At 46.7% G+C, this 22,553-nt stretch overlaps 1 protein-coding gene across 18 annotated transcripts in view; it reads left to right on the forward strand.

Moving 5' to 3' along the window:
- The window catches only part of MARK2 (microtubule affinity regulating kinase 2), a 668,807-nt gene that overhangs the window by 99,277 nt on the left and 546,977 nt on the right, over nt 1–22,553 (forward strand). The gene's annotated exons all lie outside the window — the stretch shown is intronic.

Genomic DNA, 22,553 nt, shown 5'->3' on the forward strand with positions numbered 1-22,553 from the left:
GCTCTCTCCTTCCTGCCTCACCTGTTCTGCTTCCGAGCAGACAATAGCAGGGCCGGCGGGGCGGGCAGGGCTCGCTCTGCAGAGATTTCTGTGCCCTTTATTGTACTTCGCCGAGGTGTGCATGGGTGTGGAGTTTTCGGTTATTCTTAGATTTCTGCCATGGTGCTGGCAGCGCTTCTCGCCTCCACGAGGCCGGTCGAGTCTGCGAGCGCCGACTTCAGTTCTGCGGCCGGGGAGGCCTAGTTAGTTGGGTGTTGCTGTACTGTACGATGTTGTTTGTGGCTGACAACGCAGCACACCCCGTCTGGTGAGTCCTCTTCTCGGGAGCTGGGGAATCTCTGTGCACAAGAAGCGCTAAACCGGAACCCGAACGGGATCCTAGAGTATTGGAAGGGGCTGAACATGAGTTTTCTCTCACTCGATGTTTGGAAGAAGAACTTATCGATGTATCTCCTTTCACGATGTGAAGAAATACTGTCTCTTTGTAGGCAAGAGGGAAGGGTGGAATTGTTCTTACCAACGCCTGTGTGACTAGATTTCTACCTCTAAATATTGGATAACTTGACAGGTCACTCAAGTGACGTGAATGATGAAAATATGTCTCTTGCTTGATAGCCTGATTAAGTGCCCCCTCCTAACCCACTTAAGGGGGCCCCATCTCGGATGTGATGGGGCAGGCAGGGCCAGATTTACCAAGGCAGGGCCAGATTTACAAGTCTGACCCCTCCCCTCTTGTCATGTTCATGCTTGGTCTCCAGCGGTGACATTTCATACAGGGACCTCTTTATAAGGCAATCGGTGGCTTCGTAGATTTCCATACAAATCCTTGCACTCCCACGTTTGAAACCTTCGCTCAGGAGATACTGGTGGTGTTGGGAAATGAAAGGGTGCTTGGTAAATATTATAATTTGCAACCTAATTGTGGATTCAATACTAGAGCTGTGTGAAAAACTTAACAGCTATTTTATCAATCAGTAGTTGAATTTAAATGTAATGGAATTGTTATTTTTTGTTTTAATTCGATGGGTTGAAGTGTTTAATACTACAAGCCACTATGGTTAATGGGACATGTAAACCATTATCAAGGAGATGCCCGTTATACACGAAACCGAGAACAATTACTTTTTGTCTATTCTCTGTAGTCCAACTGTTTTTGTATTTGAACAAATTTGTTTAAACTGCACATAGATAAAACTTCGAAAGAAGCCATTCTGTGGAAAACACATTTTGGTAACCATGCTAATTTCTGTAATATTTCTTGACCAGTGAGACTTTTTTTCCTTAAGGAATGTTCCCGGTTTGGTAGCTAGTGCTCTGCTAGTCATTATGGAGTGACAAAATCCCCGATGAAGTAAAAGATAAAAAAAAAAAACCAAAGACTGAATTTTCAACTCTATAGTATTGAAAAAGTTGATGTATCATTTGGTCTCCAGTGACACTGGCTTCATATTCAGCCCAGCCATACATACTTTGTTTGGCTGTCCACGGTGAGGTGTGACAAGCCATTTGGATCCGGTAATAAAGGGTCTTTGGTGTTCTGTAAAAAGGCTTTCAAGATATCAGACTGTTACTCACAACTGCCTCTTTTTTGTTTGACTGGGCGGTTATGCTGCCCTTACCAACGGTTTAAGCATATGACGGTAATAATTCTTTCTCTGTTTAGAATTGAAATAAATACACCATACTGATCTGCATGTGTGGATTATGCCCTGCAGTTTTTCATATTCATGAGTTGTAGGCAAAAGTGCATAACATTATCCATAGCACAAGGGGATATATGTGCACTGAAATAGAATTGCAGTAAATAAGCTTTGTGCATATGGCCCTCAGGTGTTTTGCTCTGTCAACTGATTCTATAATGATGTCTGAGACAATAAACATTGTTTTCTGAAGTCAGTAACATTGTACTTGGGTAACAATGAGGAATCTCACCTTTGCCCTGTTGTAATGAGTCCGTGTGTGTTTACTATAATGTTATTTGGCCCCATTTATTTACTTTGCCTTGGCGTTTTGCGTTCTACTCATCTGCAAAAATACCATATATCTGTGAATCGTTGCTAATTGGCCTGATTAGCTATTGCAGCTAGTATGATGTATTACTCCTTTTTAGAAATCTCCCTGTGTTTTTAGGAGGCGTCTTTGGAGGGGAAAGGCTGCACCCACCAGCCTTTTGCATTTGATGTCTGTTCCATCTGACTCGCTTCACATTTAAAGTGCTTAAAAGGTGCCGCAATTTGTTGGTGCCACTGAAATCGTGCACTAAAATGTGTCATGCTTAAATGTATTGATTAGCGCATGTGCATTGGATTTTCTAGGTGCCATTGATGAACTTGCATGTAATAAAAGCTTTAAAACACAACTAGGTAATCCCAGGTTAAAAAGGGAAGTCTTGTATTTTCTCCGAACTAGGGAGAATAGTGACCCTACGTATAAAGTAAGTTGTTTTCGGTTGTTACAGTGGCCACTGAGAAAGTTGTCTCTGAAACGGACTACTCTAATTATGGGGATATGAAAGAGGAGTTCATCAGATTAGCAGAGGTTGCTAGATTGGTTATACAATTGAAATCTGTCTGAAGGAATTGAAACATTATGGATAATGTGATGTAAAATTGGCATGGGGTTTAAGGTGATTAATTTTGCTTCTGGCCAAAACAAGAAGAGTTCGCAGTATTGGGATATTGCGTTGCTTCAGACCTGTAATTTGCCTGGCATCTGATTTATGAACATGTTGAAGGCAATGAAGTAGGTTTTTGGCCAAGTTCGGGCAAAGTACATTGTTAGCTGGGCAGGTTTGGGTTACTGCTGGATCGATGTTTGTGTGATGCGATTGATTGATGAAGGCATAGAATTTCCTGAGACGTTTCATTTGCCTAAAGTAGTACGTTGGTACTTTGGAAATTTGAGTCTTAAGCAATAGTAGGGGATTGATGTAGAAGCCTAGGTTGCTCACAGTTGACATTGCGGTAGGAGAGTAACTCATGGAGACTGGCCATTGAGTAGAAGAACACTTGCCTAGGGAGTTCTTAGTTACCAAAAGTTCTGTTTTATATTGATTTACATTTAGGACATTGGAGGCGATTCCTTTTTTGAATTAATGTGAGAATAGATTGGAGAAAATCATTCTTGTGGCCGTACATGTAATTCTTGATCCTCATCAAGTCAATCAGTTTGAAAATCCTTTGTGTTGTCAGCATGGGTATAAAATTGTACCCCATAGAGTGAAGAGGATGAGGTATGAGCTATGCATGTGCATATGAGCTTATGTATGTGCATAATAGTGGAGATCATACCAAGCTGTGTGGGATACCATATGCCCCCCCCCCCCTCTGATTTGTATGGATGCAGCAAGATGTTCTGGGTGCGACTCGAAAGTTAGGATTCTAGCCATTTCAGATCTAGATTTCCTAAACCAATTTTCTATACCCTGGTGAAAAGGAGTTCAGCAGGGTCAATGCTGTCGAAGGCTGCAGATAGCTAATGGATGACAATACCTCTAACACCACCACCCTCAACTAGTCTGCAGAGATTGTCCACAACTAAAAGGACAGCTAGTTCAGACCTGTATCCGGTTCGGATGCCAGCTTGGAGAAGATTGAGAATGTTATTGGATTCTGTAAAGCAAATTTGTTTTAAAACTAGTTTCACCAGACTTTTCACTAGATCGAGTAGAAGGGTGATGGTCAGAAAATTGTTGATATCAACTGGCCATAGCATTTCTTTCTTTAGGTATGCTTTTCCCATTACAGCTTTACACTACCATGCCTTGTATTAAAGAAAGATTGACTAACAGGCGAGGCTGTCCACTATCACGTGGATAAACTGCTGCGTAAGAAGTTCTGCTGTTAATTATTTCAGTAGTGGATATCTCGTCTGAATATGAGACTATTTGTAGAACAGGGAAGGTGTACGGACGCTGATCTCATCTTTTTCAGTTTCAGAATTTAGGGGTTGTATAACCATCTTAATATTACTTGAGCAGAAATTAGAAAGCTGGATACATAATTCTTGTGACTAATTCCTAGCTGAGTTTTAGATGATGGAGAGCTGAGGTGTTCTTAATTACACGAAATAGTTTTCTCAACTTGTTTGGGACTTGGGAGATAAGTTGTATCTTGTTAATCATTTATTGCAAAACGACGACTAGCCAGATTCAACCTTGCGTGTAACTGCATACCCAATGTCTGGCTTGGTAGTATGCAAGCAAGAAAATACCCCCATTTATAACCAACAGTCCCAGGGGCATAGCTTGGTCAGTAAGAATGGAGGGAGGTTTCAGATTTTCCAACAATCATGCTGGCGTATCAAGTTAAAATACCTTCTGCGACAAGCAGGATACATGAGAGGGGCTTAAGAAGCAGTGAAAATGGAGCAGTGTGTGTAATGGTAGGAGTATCAAGTGAGAGAAAACATAATATTTTGTAAAATAACTAACATTTTTTAGGACTTTAAAAACAGAGACGGAGAGTGTGAGTGCGTTTTTGTCAGTGTGTATGTAAACATTCCTTATGAAATCAGACACACCTCACCATATCCTATTGAAAGCCACTGCACCCAATTTTTAATCAGAAAATACATTAATTAGGGGGGTGTAACCCGCAAACACACACCCCTGAAGCTACGTCCCTGGACAGACCTCTTTAGGAAATTACATGTCTTGAGCATCAGTCGCTCTGCACCACATGTAGCTGACCATTAAATAAGATGTGTGCTAATCTATTGGTTTTATAGGTTCTATCCGAATTTAAGTATCGTATTTGCATCGTAGGAGTGGGATTCTTTCCTTTACTGCATCCAAAAACGAATGCAATACCGCTTTTGGCGCTCATACTGGGAAGTAGACAGGGGAGGAAACGTGCACTTAAGGAACCTATTATGGCAGCCATCGCTTGATGGCCGCACAAAGGAAATTAGGTGCTTGATTTATCAGTTTCTACCGCTGTTGCTAGAATGTGACGGATCGCAGTTTCAGCTGCTTGTATGTTTAAAATTTCTTTTGCTGCCTCTGCCATTATTTTAGGATAGGACAAGAGGGAAAGTTAAGCGGTTTAAGGTAGAAATTGTGTTTGCCATGGCAGAATATTTGGGAATATTGCGCTTAATGCACCATCTTGTAGTTTTATGGTTGCTTCTCAGTGAGACTGGATTACTTGCCAATCACGTGTACCATTATTGGCATGAATCAATCAAGGACATGAAACGCAACTCTGAACTTTCAACCCTTATCAAGAAATAGTCTATTTATGAGAATATAATTGAGGTTCACTGCTTGCATATGATTGTTACAAAAATTTAATTTTATCATCTTTTGGCCAACTTACAAGCACCACAATTTGTACCAGAGGAGTCCTTGACATCATTGTATCCCTCCAAAGCTGTGGCTCAAATAGTCGAGGCTCCTAGCTGCTCCTCTTTTCTTTGGAAGTCTTGTATGGCATATCTCTTCTGCCGTGCTTCTTTCACAAGCTGGACTGTGGTTGGGTTATGCCACACCAGCCGAGTGTGATGGCATGCTAGTCCACAATGCCTGTATGTTGAGATTATAATACTTGATCCACTTTACATAAGGCTTTAGTAAGCGATCCTTGCTTAATATCGTTTAAGGCCTATTCAAAGCAGCTTTCTGCGCATTAGGCAGTCACTTCTTGGTAGCATTCATTAATTTGGGATCAGTATAAAACCTGTTTTCCTTCAAGATTTGTTTAATTTCTTGACTGCTTCTTTTTGCATTTTCCCAGAGCCTGAATCATGCTTTTTGAAAACACGTATTCTTTTATTTCAGAGTGGACATGCTACCCATTTAGGCTGTAGCTTTTGAGGAATCACTCAGATAGGTTTCTAGAATGGTCACAATGTTCATTCATCCTAAATTTTCATCCGACCACGGTTTTACAAAGAAAATAAAAACGCTTGAGTGCCCACTCTGTGGTATGAAAATCCGGATGAATCTAGTAAGAGAATACCATTCTCATATGCCAGTAGCACTAGTCCCCTATCACTCTGATGCTTGAATCCTGCTTAAGGGTAATTAACCTACTCATCTTGTTACCAGTCTGTTGATAAAAAAGGAAACAACCACATTGTGGGCATGCTTAAGCATCGGGATGCTCCTAGTCAGGAGCACTAGTCCAAGACAGCTCTTAATACATGCTCTTGATCCTAGCTCATGAAGCCATTGTTAATTGGTTACAGGCTTATCTGCTACAATTGTGTTATGTTGGGTGCAAGATTTTTTAGGTCTCGCCTACACAACAGCACAAGATGTCTGTTGGTGAAAAGGCCTATTTCCAGATTACAGTTGGCTTTGAGCCTGCCTGTTGGTTACTATTGTCTGGCTCTACCGTCACTTTCCTTTGCTTGCTTTACATTTGTTAGCTTGTGTGGGCTTTTCTTCCTCTTTTTGTTTGTCCTGCTCCTGGAGCTTGAACGCATTACTTGTGTTCCCCCCCCCCCTGTTGCCTCCGTTCCCCCTGTTGCCTCCGTTCCCCCTGTTGCCTCCGTTCCCCCTGTTGCCTCCGTTCCCCCTGTTGCCTCCGTTCCCCCTGTTGCCTCCGTTCCCCCTGTTGCCTCCGTTCCCCCTGTTGCCTCCGTTCCCCCTGTTGCCTCCGTTCCCCCTGTTGCCTCCGTTCCCCCTGTTGCCTCCGTCCCCCCTGTTGCCTCCGTCCCCCCTGTTGCCTCCGTCCCCCCTGTTGCCTCCGTCCCCCCTGTTGCCTCCGTCCCCCCTGTTGCCTCCGTCCCCCCTGTTGCCTCCGTCCCCCCTGTTGCCTCCGTCCCCCCTGTTGCCTCCGTCCCCCCTGTTGCCTCCGTTCCCCCCTGTTGCCTCCGTTCCCCCCTGTTGCCTCCGTTCCCCCCTGTTGCCTCCGTTCCCCCCTGTTGCCTCCGTTCCCCCCTGTTGCCTCCGTTCCCCCCTGTTGCCTCCGTTCCCCCCTGTTGCCTCCGTTCCCCCCTGTTGCCTCCGTTCCCCCCTGTTGCCTCCGTCCCCCCCTGTTGCCTCCGTCCCCCCCTGTTGCCTCCGTCCCCCCCTGTTGCCTCCGTCCCCCCCTGTTGCTTCCGTCCCCCCCTGTTGCTTCCGTCCCCCCCTGTTGCTTCCGTCCCCCCCTGTTGCTTCCGTCCCCCCCTGTTGCTTCCGTCCCCCCCTGTTGCTTCCGTCCCCCCCTGTTGCTTCCGTCCCCCCCTGTTGCTTCCGTCCCCCCCTGTTGCTTCCGTCCCCCCTGTTGCTTCCGTCCCCCCCTGTTGCTTCCGTCCCCCCCTGTTGCTTCCGTCCCCCCTGTTGCTTCCGTCCCCCCTGTTGCTTCCGTCCCCCCTGTTGCTTCCGTCCCCCCTGTTGCTTCCGTCCCCCCTGTTGCTTCCGTCCCCCCTGTTGCTTCCGTCCCCCCTGTTGCTTCCGTCCCCCCTGTTGCTTCCGTCCCCCCTGTTGCTTCCGTCCCCCCCTGTTGCTTCCGTCCCCCCCTGTTGCTTCCGTCCCCCCCTGTTGCTTCCGTCCCCCCCTGTTGCTTCCGTCCCCCCCTGTTGCTTCCGTCCCCCCCTGTTGCTTCCGTCCCCCCCTGTTGCTTCCGTCCCCCCCTGTTGCTTCCGTCCCCCCCTGTTGCTTCCGTCCCCCCCTGTTGCTTCCGTCCCCCCCTGTTGCTTCCGTCCCCCCCTGTTGCTTCCGTCCCCCCCTGTTGCTTCCGTCCCCCCCTGTTGCTTCCGTCCCCCCCTGTTGCTTCCGTCCCCCCCTGTTGCTTCCGTCCCCCCCTGTTGCTTCCGTCCCCCCCTGTTGCTTCCGTCCCCCCTGTTGCTTCCGTCCCCCCTGTTGCTTCCGTCCCCCCTGTTGCTTCCGTCCCCCCTGTTGCTTCCGTCCCCCCTGTTGCTTCCGTCCCCCCGTGTTGCTTCCGTCCCCCCCGTGTTGCTTCCGTCCCCCCCGCGTGTTGCTTCCGTCCCCCCCGCGTGTTGCTTCCGTCCCCCCCGCGTGTTGCTTCCGTCCCCCCGCGTGTTGCTTCCGTCCCCCCGCGTGTTGCTTCCGTCCCCCCGCGTGTTGCTTCCGTCCCCCCCGCGTGTTGCTTCCGTCCCCCCCGCGTGTTGCTTCCGTCCCCCCGTGTGTTGCTTCCGTCCCCCCCGCGTGTTGCTTCCGTCCCCCCCGCGTGTTGCTTCCGTCCCCCCTGCGTGTTGCTTCCGTCCCCCCTGCGTGTTGCTTCCGTCCCCCCGCGTGTTGCTTCCGTCCCCCCGCGTGTTGCTTCCGTCCCCCCGCGTGTTGCTTCCGTCCCCCCGCGTGTTGCTTCCGTCCCCCGCGTGTTGCTTCCGTCCCCCGCGTGTTGCTTCCGTCCCCCGCGTGTTGCTTCCGTCCCCCGCGTGTTGCTTCCGTCCCCCGCGTGTTGCTTCCGTCCCCCGCGTGTTGCTTCCGTCCCCCGCGTGTTGCTTCCGTCCCCCCGCGTGTTGCTTCCGTCCCCCCGCGTGTTGCTTCCGTCCCCCCGCGTGTTGCTTCCGTCCCCCCGCGTGTTGCTTCCGTCCCCCGCGTGTTGCTTCCGTCCCCCCCGCGTGTTGCTTCCGTCCCCCCCCGCGTGTTGCTTTCCTCCCCCCCGCGTGTTGCTTCCGTCCCCCCCCCCCGCGTGTTGCTTCCGTCCCCCTGCCCTCTATCGTTTTCCCAATCCACAACCTTTGTCTTGCTCTTCCACCTGCGATTCCCTTTAACTAACAGACACAATTTGGTAAAATGAAAAAATAAAAGCTTGTATAATTTTGTTGGCGTACACATATGTGATTCACACCTCTCCAAATTAACGCATGTCGCCACATCATAGTTACTTTATTTGTTTTCTTTAGCCATGCTGTATGACATCAGGGATGATGTATAGCATTGCTAAAAACCATTGGCAAAGCCATTAGAGCCCATAGCGAGCCATTTTGGCTTTGCCTATGCTTGTTTTTAGAGTGCACGTTCACAAAGTCAAAAGCTGCATTATAGTTATAAATAAGGAGAGTTATGTTGCTTACAACTTTGTATCAATCCTTTGCAGTGTTTCTGCCTATCTTGCAGCATCAAGAAGGGGGGGTGGGGGTTATTCCTTATTCTTCTTAGTAACTACTGGAAGAACCACCACTACAGGTCAGGGAGTAAACACTCCTGACGCCCCCTTCAACATCACACCATGACACTCATGGCCAAGACACATGAGATAAGCTCCATGTGTGGTACAAAGTGATGCAGTAGGTTCTCTTATTCTTACGTTTAGCTTAGGGGTACTTAACCACTCTACTTATGATGTATCAAAGGGCTTACCGTTTCACAAACCCTGCGATTCCTTTCCGTTTTGAAAATATCTTTAAAGTCGCCATTACAGTTGAATTTGACGTTTTAAGTCTGCCTGCTTATTCACCAAAAACGGGCGCACACTGGCTGTGCAATTTAATCATGAGTCTGCAAAGCAGCCTAACATCAGCTTGGTGGCCAAGGAGTGCATAGGGTGTCCAGTATAATAGTGGGCACCTGACTGCCCATTGCAGTCAGGCGTGGTGTGAGCTACATGCTACCCTGTTTCTCTCCATCTATTGCTCCTAGATGTGTGAAATATCTGCGAAATCTGCTTTCACGAGCCTAGAAAAACCTCCGTTATAAATTCACTAGCAGCCCGTCCCGACCTTGTCCGGGAGCTTTCAGGCTTCCCCCTACCCCCGTAGTATAGATATTGTCCTTTTGAGTTGGCTTGCCAGCCATTATCAGTATGGTTTGTGGACACAAAGTTGTACATTGTGAGACACTCCATTACCACCACTTAATTGTGAACGTTGCTTTTTGAGAACCCCACTAAAACGTGAATGTTTAAAAAATAAAAAATACAGGCCTATTTTATTGAGGAGCTCTTCCCTTTATCGTACATATGTTACATGTAATGACGTAATATACACCAATTTAGTATTTGAGATGTAGTGCCCATCGTGTAGTGGAGACGATGTATTGGGAAGAAATTTGGTAGGTCCTCGTGTCAGGAAGTAGGTGTTGTGGAATTACAGGAGCAGTGTTTGCTGTTGTAATCGATGGAAAGGTATGACTAAAGCAGCAGATCCTATCTGGAAAAGTTCGTTTATTAAGTTTTATTTGAAGGAGTCGAAGCAGGATTCACTATTCGCTTACAAGATGTGTTTCAATGAAGTACGGCTGGAAAAGAGGCAATGCTGAATGAACAGTGCTATGTGCACAGTGTTTGTGGCTTGTGACATTAAGCGATCGAGATGGAAGTGTATTGCGGCATGTGAATTGGGGGTTCAGAGGGATAAGACTGGAGCCTGGATCAGTTTGAAAGATTTGTGTTGGGCCCTGTGGCACAAAGTGCAGCTTTCTGTGGGTTTTTTTCAGGCCTGGTGGGTGCATGGTTCATGTCGTTTATGTTGTACGCTTGGCTAGTAATGCTCGGTAGAAAAGTTTAAAAGTTCCATGCGAGTAGTCTGTGCAGGGGCTATGCTACTGAAATACGACTTTAGAATTGGAGTGTCTGTACCATGCTGCAATGTGACTGGGTTAGATATTTTATTGGTCTTAAACCTCCATTGTTCCAGAACTCTCATTTTCAGAATTTGACTGGTAATGCACATCTTACAAAAGGCTGCTATCTCTGCTGGAAGCTATGATTGTTGTGCAAACTGCACTTCCAGGATAAATGGTCAATACAAGTCTGCACAGGACAAGCCTTCTCTCGCATTACTTCTAATGACTGGAGCAAACTGATTCACTACAAACCTGCACTGACACATCAAGAAAGGTGAGGCAGACAGATCTTAATACCGCTATGAACAGTGTGTGTCGCATAGTCTCTAGGAAACTCTACCCAGCCATATGACGGCCACCACAGAGCCATGTTTCGAACTTTACTTTCCGTACTAAGCCCGGAACATTACTGTACAACCATTTAGTCAATAAATCAACCTCAGACTTCTAGAAAAAAGGACTGTACTCTGTAGAAACGCCAAAATAGAATTACGTATAATACTAGCACTGTAATAACCGGCATCTCCAATCACAAACGTGTAAGTGCTCTAAAGTGCACTTATCTTGTTCTGAGCATGTAGTTCTGATAAGTGACGCCCTGCTTTCCACATCCAGCATTTATGGGTATCAATGGGCTGTGAGACAAATGGATTTTATCCCAGTGTGCTTCTTTACGTCCTCCCTGCTCACTTCATGAAAAGCCATCGACTTGGTGAAACCTTACAGAGTACTTGTCTTTTGCAAGGCATTTGAACTTCACTGCTGTTTCTAGCTTGGTGTTTGGGAGATAGAACGATCTGTTCTAGCTTCACTCTTAAGAGCTAGATACTAAGCATTTACCCACCCAAAAACTAGACCTTCACTCACTTCTTGATGAGAGCTTCTGAACTACTTGGGTGGGTTGTTATCCAAATCAAGCTTCTATATGGGTATTGCAAAAATGTTTCACTGATGCTGTCGTTCTTTTGTGGATGCCGTTCACCTTTGGTTTGACATCCATTTGGAACTATGAGCAGGACCCAAAAGCAAAAATAGATTCTGCTCCTTTTAGCTGAAAAAGAGAACAGAATTAGGGTGCTCAATGACAACTCTGTATGTGTTAGTATTTGGAAAACTGAGTCTTACACTCTGCCGTATACACACTAGTAATACTGGCTTTAGTTTTAGCAGTGCATACATACACTGCTGAAAGGTCAAGGATGCACCCTGATTTGCTCCTGCACCATCTCCAATTCAGCAGAGTCAATGATGAATCCTGACACTTTATCTGGGATTGCGTTCCACTGGGGTCATGGTTCTTCACAATATAACAAATCAAAATATTTCCAATTGCCGATACCCATCGTCGGCTTCACAGTACTAAAACATAAGTTCGAAAGTCAACATCATTCCTACATGAGAAATCAAAATTCTGCACTAATTTACCCATTAAAATGGAGACTAAGCTTGCTGATTGCATGTTCACCCACACTGCACTCAGACACTCATCAACATTACATCCATTCAAAGGCAAAACGATCTCCAACCCGAGGGGTGATGCCTTACCTCTGCCCTTCTGGTCACTCCCGTCTGAACCAACCACCCGGTCCTAAGGGGTCTAGCCCTTGCTGCGTGACCTGGAGCTGCTACCCCATGCCCTACACTGCTGCCTACACTGTTGGCCTCCACCCCTAAACAAGTGTTAAACTGAACATGGAATGTAAATGTCCTCTGCCAACCCAACTTGGAGGTGAAGACACACTTGACTTTGATTGTCTTTGATCTGGCCTGCTTTACCGCCACAAGTGCGATCAGGGCCACAAAGTCCTTTACCCTCTCCACTTTTTCGTGCTGTTGGGCTGGAATCGTGGCACAGAAGATTGTGTTTGCCTCAGTACGGTTTTCCCTCCCAGAATACTGGCCTATGTGTGGACACCAGATTCTTCTGGCACCCTTCTTGCCCCCCACAGGCCTTCTGGGAATTTGATGAGCGCTCACGTCAGAGTAGCGGCAGGAAGCCAGCCGTATGGGCACCCACTAAATCCCCCCTCCCCCCCCTTAATCCCAGAAGGCCAAAGAGTCACAAGAGTGGGAGAGGGGTAGGATCCTCAGGTGCCGCTGTCATTTCGCTTCCCACCCCTCAACAGTATTCCTAGTGTTTTAGCCCTGAGCTGCATCCTCTGCAGTTCAGAATCACTGCTTTTCAACCCGTCCTATAAATACTTGGGGAATTTATAATTTCCTAAAATTATTCTATGACTGAAGTTAGAATACAAAATAAGCCTCCTGGAATACTTGGGTGAAAGGTGCTCTTTCACCCAAATATTCTAGGACTGGAGTTAGAATATTAAATTTGACCTTCCAGTGTCTGCCACTCCCTTTGCTACCTTGAGGGCGCAGTTCAGGGCAAGAAACATGAACAAGCCCCTTCAACATAGTGAGCACTCTCAAACAGTTAGTGTTGACATTGAATATAGCCTGCTGTAGCAGGCTATACCGGCCATTAGAGGCCCGCTTCAGCGTTAAAAGGCCTGAGCCGAAGACGAGGGCCTGTAATAAGGGAGCAGACCTTTAATACGCGGTATAGCCCGCTATAGAGGTCTATAAGGCTATTGGAACACTCCGTCCTAGAGGGCAGAATGTTCTAAATAGTAAAACAAAGGCCTCACAGAGCCCGTGGGGGTTGAAATCCCCCCTGGCTCAGTGAGGCCTTTGTTCACAGCAACACTGTAAACAAAGGCAAAGTTGATGCTCCGGGCTTCTACCATCCATTAGAAATTGAGTACTCCATTGTCTTCAGTGGAGCTCCCAGCATCCCAAAGTTCTCATATACTGCTGAGCCTTTCAGCGGCAGTGTTGGCTGAACTTTGTCATTCGAAGCTGGTATATTGCAGAGATTGTGTTGGCCGTCGGTGTACTGCGGAAGTTTTTCACAGCGAGTACTCTGCTTATTTTGTTGCTGTTGGCTGTGGTAATACTACTGAAGTCTGACCATGATGGCTACTCTACTGAGTCTGTTAACGTTAGCAATGGATAGACTGGCGAGATGGTTGATATTGGTGCTTTCACTGTTGCAAGCTGCCGTTAGCAGTGGCATCATAACTGGATTGTTAGTATTAGCGATGAGTAAACTTAGTTTGATGGTGCATTTACTGTTGAAATCTAGCAGTGTTAAAACCTCAATTCCTAATAAAGCATTATGATATTAGCAGGCTGTTTACTCCTAGCATCAGACAGCAGCGAGTGTGTCTGTTGGTGTTTGCATTTGTTGAGCAGGTTGGTGTTAAAAGTCCATATTGTTGAAGCTGTTAGTGTTAGCTGTGCGTTTTCTCCACAAGTATGCTTCTTAGTGTACACTGGTGTGAATCTGTTGGTGCTGGCTGTGGTAATACTGGTGAATTCTAATGTTGGCAATGGCTACACTGCAGAGTTTGTTAGTGTTACTCCGTAAAATGCTGAGTTCATCAAGAATACATTTACTGCTGAAGTCTGACCATGTTCGTGCATGAAGTGGTAAAGTTTGATCCTCAGTAGCACTGTGTATATTGCAGAAGTCGGAGACAGTTGTGTTGCTGAGTTTTGGACTTTGCATTGAATACACTGAGTTGGTTGGTAGTTCATTCATTTCTGAATTCTGCTAGCAGTACTTACTTTGTTGAGTTCCTTTGCCTTTGTGATGTGAATATTGCTGACTGCTGCAGATGTCTGTTAGTAGTGGGCTGTTATGATGTGTGCCTAGTGTGTGTGTTCTGTGTCTCGGGTGTATGTCTCGTGAGTGTGTTGTATGTCTCATGAGGGCGTGTTATGTTCTACATTGGAATAAGAATGTTAGGTTGACGACACTCGACAGAATCCCTGCGTTACAAATTTCTTTCTTAATTCGACAAAAGGAGTCCGCTTGTGCCTGTTTCCAGATAAACCGATTTCCTTTTCGTAACAAGACTCTTAATGGTCCAGAAATGTCTGCAAAGCATCTAACAAACTTTGAATAATATTCAACCAGTCCCAAAAAGGACCTGAGTTGATCCTTGTCTTTAGGAGGCGGTGCATTTCCAATTGCATGCAACAAATTCTTTTTGGGACAAATGCCACCACTGGAAATGGTGTAACCCAAATACTCAATCTCTTCATGAATAAACTTACCCACAACATCCTTCTGCTCAGCTGTTTATTGAGGACTCATCACAACATGGGCCTACTGCTGGAATCTGTTGGCAGTGGTGATACCGCTGATGTCTGATCTTTTCAGCAGAGGGTGCAATGCTGGTTTCTGTCGAAGGATACTCTGATGGAGTTTGTTTGTGGATCGTTGCAAGTTTCTGGTGTATATATTGATGAAAGCTCGTCATTGGTGGAAGTTAGACTGGAATTTGTTAGCAGTCAATTAGAATATGCTGCAGCATTGGCTGCGTTATTGATGTAGGAAACGTATTATTGTTATTGCAGCTCGCACTATGTACCTGGCTCACACGGGCCCTCCTATTGTACACGTGCATATTTTATTTCTGTACTGGTGTTTTGAAGTCGTGTCATGTTTGTGTAGGAAGGACGTTTTTTTTTCTGCTTACCTGCAAATGAGTCACCTAGCTGTCTGACCTTGCCTTCAAGTTCCTGTTTCACTTTTTGAAGACAGAATGTGACTGCTGTCTAGCCTGGGGTTTCCTGAGCGGTCGCTCTGCTATTTATCATGTAAATCAGTCACCTGGGTGCCGCCTGTGTAACAGCCTTGCATTTGATTCCCAATCGTCCTCATCCTCTGTCCTGTCGCTAAAGGTAAGGGACTCGAGTATCCTGAAGAAATTGGCTTGTAAGACCTCGCTACGAAAAAAGGCACTTGAAAACCAACTCACTATATTCAGAAATAGTTCCCTCTAAATTATTCGGGCGATATTTTTGGCCGTTTTGGAGGGATTCATATTTTTAAGAGCTTTCCACAATGAAAGACTGCAGTGCAGCGTTAGTGGACATTGGTGTGGTGCCGTAGTTGTGTTGCCTGCGCAGCCACTGTGGTGTATGGACTCATTGGGAGATTTGGGTGGTTGAGGCAGGTTCTTGACTGGAGCTTGACTATGAAACTGTACTACAGATGAGGATTAAAGTGACTGCTGGGGCTGTGTGTGGTTGTTAGTAGCAGCTACTGCTGAATGCCTCTGTTGTGGTGCATCAGCGGAGCTGTGTATGACTAAGACTTGCAATCGGACATGCTGCTGTAGGTGATGGTAGAGAGACCGTGCCATAACTATGGGTATTGGTTACTGGAATAGCAAATGGCACAGCAGATTTCGTATCATGGGTTTTTAGTTCGACTGTAGATCATTCTGTGACCTCAGAAGTGTGTTCAAAGGAATTTATAGCGTTATGGTTTTTGAAATCTGAATCTTCATGTAAAAAAACATTCTCATTGCGTGAAAATCCTCATACCTCTTGTTCTCGACTGGTTTGCTAGTGTTCTGAAGTCTTAAGTACGTTCAGTACAGACCAGCCTTGCGTATCAATTGTTGATCACGGGAAAGTAAAAATGGTCAACTGATTATAAAATGAGAATTACTGGGTTTGGTTGGACGTGTGCTTAAGGTGTGGATTCGATAGTCCGCAGCATACTACGAGCCTATGGTTAGTGAGTGGGGGTAGGAGAGGGGGGCCTTGGCTGTAGATGGAGACTGTACTTGAGGTTCTCATAAGCCATGTTAGTCTGCTTTAATCTGCACGTAAGAGGCTTAATGCGATGCTTGCTCCAGAATGTGCCTTTTGTTCTGTGTGCCTTGCTGAAGGGCAGATTTTCATTTTAAATCCATGCCATTTTCCTGCTTTTTTTTTTTTTGCCTGTAGTCCGTGTTATGTGCTCGTCATCATCCTCAGTTTGCAGGTTGAGACGACAGACTAATTAAAAATATGCTCCGTCTTTTATTTTTTTCCTTGCGTCTACAGGAATGGTTGAATCTGTGCATGCAACTGCCTCATTCATCTGTTTTATGAAGTACAGATAGACCAAGGATTATTGTTTACGTAAATTGTTGAGGTGCCTTTTGACTTTGTCGGTTTTACTTGTGATTTCTATGCTAGTCTTCCTTCTGTTGCTTCGTTACAGTATGAGAAAACTTGGTCAACATGCTTAAGATGGACTTTCGTCCAGAGGTTGAAGTGGGTAGGATTTAATGGGAACGGTGTTCCCAAGCTTTTTTTAATTTTGCCAGAAAAGTTCCCATAATTTAGTACTAACAACCGTTTCTGACCAGGTTAATGCCAACCTCGATTACCTGAGGCAGATAGAAAAGGAGGAGTGGGGGTGTCTCCTGTGAAGTACAGAACACGGTCAGACAGCTAGCGAAAACGCACGCTTTCTAGTCAGGTTGTCTCTTTTCAACCACCCCAGGACCTTCCTGCTCAATCATTGTGAACCTGCCCACACTGCACTCGGGCTCACTGTTCCCATACTTTTAAAAAAAAAAACTTTATTGATGCAAACAGATCAGTACAGGCGTAGGCCTACAACCACGTGGGCCGGCCGCAAAATCAGGAGATAGAGACAGGAGCATTGTAAACATTTACGGTACAAGGAGGAATCACGGTATAGTCATATTACATGGCTGTAGCACAACGAAGCACAAGGATAAGAGGTTTCATTTTTATAATATTGGAAAAGAGGCTGCAACTATATCATCAGAGGCATCACACTACACAATAAGCAAGAAGAGACGGGAGGGGCGTATCCCTCCATGCAATCGGGAATCGATGATGAGCCATAAGGCGAAAAACACACACTACGCCCGCCGAAGGCAGGCCAGGAGTAGAGGTCAAACAATGGCGAACAGTTTAGCGAGAACAACATATGGAAAACCCACCCGTCCAAGACAAAAAGAAGAGGCAAGTGCAGATGCCCAGCAGAAAAAGGATGAAAGAGGAAGATACAGCCAACCCTACTAAGAAGGAAGAGAAAAAGGGACCATAGAACAAAACAAACTAAAATAACAAAACCCCCCCCAACACCCGCCACCCTACATCACCGTAATGGCTATGGCCTACCCCACTAACAGCGTGCCTGTCGCCCCAGAGTTACCCTAAAGAACGGAAATAAAGTGAAGAAAGAGAGGAGGACAATAAAGAAAATTATGAGAAGAGGAGCCAGGCGATGCAGATACCCGGTCCCTCCCACCCCCGCATACTAAAATCGTATAAACAGAAGCCATAGAAAGTACAAATATCAGCAAGCACATAAAACGCAATCAGTAACAGCCCCACAAGACGTGTCCTTGAATCACCATTGACCAGCAAGAAGTCCTCCCAAGTGAGGTCACCCCTGGCCACTTCTGTTAATAGTAAAAATGTTAAACAGCCTTGCAGTCGGGAGATAGTTCGATACAAAAGGTTCAATCTCGCCAGGCAGAGCAGGTAGCGCCGCCGCCCAACATCGTCCCAGCCACCAGGAAACAACTGACGATGCATGGCGGAGGCCAGAATGCAACAATACCCCGACCACCAACAGTTCCAAGTCCAAAAACAGAGCTGCCAAGCACGGAAAGAAAAGCACAGGATGGGGGAAGCACCACAGCACAGCCCAGGCCCCACGCACCATGGATCGATGGAGCCTCTCCACTTGCTGGCCAGAAAAAGGCCCCGATGAGACCACCACTTGCGGAACAGGTGAGACTACAACAAGCTCAGGAACCAAATCCATTCGCGCCCTCAAGACTGTGGACTCATCCGGGGAACATGGCACTGCGACAGAAGGAGGTTCATCGGCACCGACTCGGGAGGAAAGCCACTACGCTACAAAATGGCGGGTCAGCAATGGCGGCGATTCGACCCTCCAAGTCCCGGGATCTCCGGAGCAGAGCAGTCCGCAGGGTCATCAGTGCAACCAGTACGTGGCTATGCGTAAGTGTTTCCCCATGTAGCCGAATTCCGGGGGTCTCAAGTTCAGCGGGTTCTCCGTCCCCGGGAGGGGTGCACTCCAAGGCGCCATCCGCCATTTTAGCCTTTCCGTTCTTCGCCACTTCCCCTCCACCTCCGAGTCCAGTCCGACCACCAGAGTCAACAGGTCTCACGGCTGAACCTCGACAGTCGGCGCTTGGTGCAGAAAGGAGAGTCAACAAAAGGCCGGGTGCGCTCCCTGCAGCTCGCCGGGAGCCAGCCGCCGGTTCCCGGACGGGACTATTAACATGGGCGGGCGTCACACCCAAGGGGAACCGGGCGACACAGCCTCTCTCCGGCTCGGCGACATCTCGGGTTCACGGGGCAACCCACTATTGGGAGTGGGTTGGCTCCAACTCTCCCGGCTCGCGGCTCTCAGGCTCCCACTGACCGGCTTCTCATCCAAACCGGGGCCGCCAACACTACGAACACAGCCGGGCAATCCCTGCACTCGAGGCCCTGGCGTCAGCGCCACGAAGGCCGGCAAGCAGACGAAGGCAGTTCTTCGGATCTACTGCACGGTGGAGCCCCAGGAATAGATGGTAAGTGATCGCTTCTCTCAAACAACTCGAATCAAAAAGCCTCACTCAGGATTATCGTCAGGATAGACGTGCGGGGAGGAAGGGCCCACGGAGCTAAGCGGTCATGCGACTGTTCCGATCGCCATCTTGGCTCCTCCCCTCCCATACGTTTTTAATGCACTTTGACCACTGGTTGAGGCAAGGCTAGATGAGTTGGCGGTGCACTGAGTTGACGTTTCTGAAGCAAATAGAAGTGTATAGCATGTTTTAAATGCACAAAAGGGAAATGGATTTTAGTAAGGGACCACCTTTTAACACTTAACGTTAACGTTCTGAAATAGAGGAGCCAGTTTATTTGCTATATTGGTTATTGTTTCACAACATAGCAAATAGATTGGCGATTTCATGTCAAGACACAGTTGTGACTGCACTGGGATCCTGTGCCAAGAACTGCAAATGTCCATGAAATGCAGCTGCACCCAGCTTAATACTTTGAAATGGTTAAACAGTTTTGACTGATTCTTTTTAGGTTTCGCCTACACGGCGCTTGCAAAATCTTTTGTAACGGGGGAAAAAATTCCCCCGGGTGGGCGGGTGCCCTATAAAAAGTGCATTAGTGCTAGTTCGTTTTTTTAAAATATTTGCTCCTTCTTTGATTAATAAAATATTACCAGCATTGGCAAAGCCAATTGGCATCTCCTTTTTTACCTGTTTGCTTTGACAGTTGCTCTTAAGTGGTGCTGGCCTGCATTGGAGCACTGTGCAGGATCGTCAAAATAAGAAAAAAGTTACAATAAGTTGCATCTTTCCAGTGAAGTGCCCATGCGATATTACTCATGTCATTTGCTTTAATTCTTCCAGTCCCAGATTTTGAATGCCAATTATATAGGTGAATTAGAAGAAACTTTTTTTTTTAACCAAAATGCTAATTTAAAAAAAAGTGATTTGGCGTGAGCTTGGCAGTAACGGAGGTGCAGGTGAGGAGAATCACAAGAGTGGGAGAACACCAAAGAAGCCCACAACTGAGAGAGAGTACAACACTGGGCGCCGGATAGAGAAGATAAGCACAGGAGGGAGACCACTGGAAAACGCATGCACCCCCCTGCATATGCTAAAGCAAAAAAATTGTAGTTCCCTAAAAGTAAGCAGCCGAAGAGCATAAGTAAAAGCTATTCTCTAAGGGAGGGACTACCACAAGATGGATAAGACACGCCATCAAATAAGCAACAAGCAAATGTGAGTTACAACAAAGGCAACCGATAGTAAGCAATGGATGGTCTTTAGGCCCACTGTAAGTTCTTGGGAATTTGAGAATAGGTCTTTTCCAACCCAATATCTTGTGCTGTCTGGTAGGGTCGAGTTAAAAAGGTTGTTTGCGTCATTTTGTATGCATGCACAGGTTTCATCGGGAATGTGTATGAAATGGCCTAGCAGCGTCATCACACCTATTGTGTCTTAGCTGATGCTACATGGCATCACCAGCAAATGTTTTTTTTGCTGCTGGTGATACATTGTATCAGCAGCAAATATGTTTTGCTGATACTGCACAGCTTTTGCAAATCCAGCAGGTAAACAATGTGAGAATTATTGGCTTTACCAGTGCTTTCTGGGTCTGGGTTTTCAGAGCAAAGCTATGTACAAGACATTTTGTTTACAATATACAGTAAATTGAGCTTTATGGCTATCCCTAACAACAGTTTACTTTCTTTGACCAGCCTCTCTTAGATATTAGTTTGAGATTGTAATCGCATTTTGGTTCAGCCCTATGGAGTAATACTCTCTAATCTTATCCCCCTCTTGAGCGCTTGAATTGAACTGCCGAGGGACTTCTTTAAAACAATAGCCCCCCCTCTCTCTGTTCGTGCTTGTTAACTTCCTTTGTGTGTCTCTCATGTGCTAACCTTGCACGCTTTTTAGTGCACTAAACCCACCCCTATTGTCTATGGCAATGTTGGTTTATTCAAGCAGTACAAGCCATGAGACGGGTGCTTAACCCCTTCGATGCTGATGACGAGCTCAGCTCGTCATGAGCTACGGCGCTCGTACGCTGATGACGAGCTGAGCTCGTCATGTAACATGGGTTTTTTAAAAACCCAGCGCACAGCGGGAAAACCGCTAGTGCGCATGCGGTTAAGGGTGTTTTAGATGTATGTTAATATTCTGTGTGTTTTTGAGGGTATGGTGATATTGTGCATGTCTGCCTTAAATTTGGCTGGACTTTCCCAACTACTCCCCTTGGGAGCTATATTTTGTACATGCTGGAGTGGAGGTTCTTGCTAGTGTATGCTGCATATGCACTCAAGTTAATGTTTTGAAAATGTGTAACCAGTGACTACCTTTACATAATTATTGTATTGAAAAGCACTTGCACCTGCAAGAGTGTTTACCTAACGGAGCCCATTCCGAAGATGTAGCCATATATCCTTTTGCCGACATATCCTAAATCACAGGCCCTGTTTACTCTAAAGAACGCTGAGTGCACTCTGTTCCTGCGCGACAGTCTAGACAGTACAGTGCCTCATCCAGTCGAGTCCGGAATACTGCGCTAGATGTTGTGTCCGCATTGAATCGGGGGATTTATTATGAACATCCCATCACTGATAGTCCGGTTTAACAAATTTCATCATACTGGATTTAAATTAGGGGTGGGTGAAATTTGCGTAGCCACGCTATGCAAAGCTCCGCGAAATGGTAAAAAATCTCCGCGAGCACGCAAAAGTACCGCGAACATGCGGAATTGCTTGTTCCGCCCGTTAGCGATGCTTTCTTCCTGTTCGCGGTGCTTTCTTCCTGTTCGCGAACGCAGTTTGTGTGCTCGGGGAGAAATATCTTGCGAACATGCATTTTGAAAGCGCAAACAAGCAAAAAATTCCGTGAAGGCGTGGAATTTTGGCAATTCCGCGTTCTTCGCGGAACGCGAAATTACCCAAATTCCGCGAGCTGAACTGAATTTGCTGCTCAGGCCTAGTTTAAATGCTATTTTGAACATTACATGCACTTATTGTCCTTGAGAGGGTGACTGGATCATGAAACTCGAGTTGGTTGACTGCACAGTTTGTTTTTAGTTGTATATTTTTATTGAGAAGACTAATTTTGAACTTCATGTGATGTAAGGAAAAGAAAGAGGTCGCTTGTACTTTTTCAACAAGTGCCTTCCCTCCTTTGTTACTTTATCTTTGTCTCTTCAATCACGGTGTGGCATTTTTTGAGTGCACTTGGGCGCAGGGGGTCGTAATCCCTAAACGAGATAGTGATCAAGAGGGATTAGTGTCTATGAATGTTCCTACCAAGCGCCAGCTCTCTCCGAGACTGCTTTTATCATGGGTCCTCCCGCCGCCGGTACCTGCGCCACCTCTCCCCGAGACTGCTTTCATCATCGGTACCTGCGTCGTCTCCTCCCATCCTCCACCGCCGAGTGAGCCGGGAGTGCCTAGCTGCGCAGCAGATCTGTGCTGGCATCCTCTGAAAGCTGGCACCACGTGACCACTTGTCCCCGAGGACGCTATTTATCCCTCGCTGCTGTCATGCTTTCTTCCACCGGCCCCTCTCGCTGATGGGAACGGCTGAGAGCTGCATGCTTGGCAGGCTGCCCGCCCCTGGAAGCAGCGGCTGGCGCACTTGTCTGCAGTCAGCGCGGCGGGGGACGGGGCTCTGCTGTTTGAATGAGGGGGGCCCTGCAGGTTGGA

This window comes from Lissotriton helveticus, chromosome 9, assembly GCF_964261635.1.
Source record: "Lissotriton helveticus chromosome 9, aLisHel1.1, whole genome shotgun sequence".
NCBI lineage: Eukaryota > Metazoa > Chordata > Amphibia > Caudata > Salamandridae > Lissotriton > Lissotriton helveticus.